Below are 1,029 nucleotides of genomic sequence, written 5' to 3' on the forward strand. Positions count from 1 at the left end.
GGTTTAGGTACAGTGACCGTCTTCTCAGTTTGGAAGGGTGGGAATCCTCTCAAAATTGAAGTCAGCAGATGGCGGCCAAGAGCCAACCTTGTAGGCAGGCCTTGCCAAGGACAGCAGTCTCAGGCCTGCTCTGTTAACTCCTTCTCCACACAAGCTCAGCTTCAGATTTCCTGTGGAGCTGGCTAAGATGCTGCCTTTCCAGCCCTCCGTACAGGATGCAGGAGTGCTAGTCTTCATCGTAGCTCTATTCATGCCACAGAATTCACACAGAGCCTGCAGGAGGACAAGGGACTAAGGCAAATTCAACGAAGGAGCCCTGACTACAGATGCTGTGCCCGATGTGACATCTCTGCTAGAGCAGGTTAACATGGCTGCGGGTACATGGTAGGTGACTACCTATCTGGTGGGCACATGTTTTTCCATCCCGGTAAAACAGGATCACAAACAGTTCACACTCACATGGAATGAACAACAGGCCATGTAACTCTCTTGCTTCTATTAACATAATAGAAAGAGACCCAGACCAGGTAGACATTCAACAGAAAATCACCTAGGTCGGCATACTGATGGATTATGTAATCCAATGGCGTGAGCAAGATTGGATTATGTAATCCAATGGCGTGAGTCATAAATCTGAGACCTGGATAAAGTACATGTGCTCTAGAGGGTGAGATAAAACCCATGCACTTCAGAGCTACTGTATCAGTAAAATTTGGGGGGAGGAGTGTCCAGGGAGCAGGGGCATGCTAGAACGGCCCCTCTGAAGTAAAAGACAAATTATTACAAACTGCATCTCCCACTCTGAAGAAGGAAGCACATTTCACACCTAAAAATACTGCTCTCAGCTATTACACTGGGTGACACGAAAGGCTGCCTGTTTGGAGTGAGGCCCAAGCGGGAAAGGGCTCTATGACACATCCATATTGTGGTAAAAGCAGGGGTGCCACTTGGGTCATCTAACCTAGCAGAACCTATGATGTTAGAGTTATTGGTGGAGGGGGAAAAATGCAGAAGAAATGAAAGCAAAAC

The sequence above is a fragment of the Ursus americanus genome, chromosome 8 (genome assembly GCF_024610735.1).
Source record: "Ursus americanus isolate L20-20 chromosome 8, mUrsAme1.1.p, whole genome shotgun sequence".
In the NCBI taxonomy this organism is placed as follows: domain Eukaryota; kingdom Metazoa; phylum Chordata; class Mammalia; order Carnivora; family Ursidae; genus Ursus; species Ursus americanus.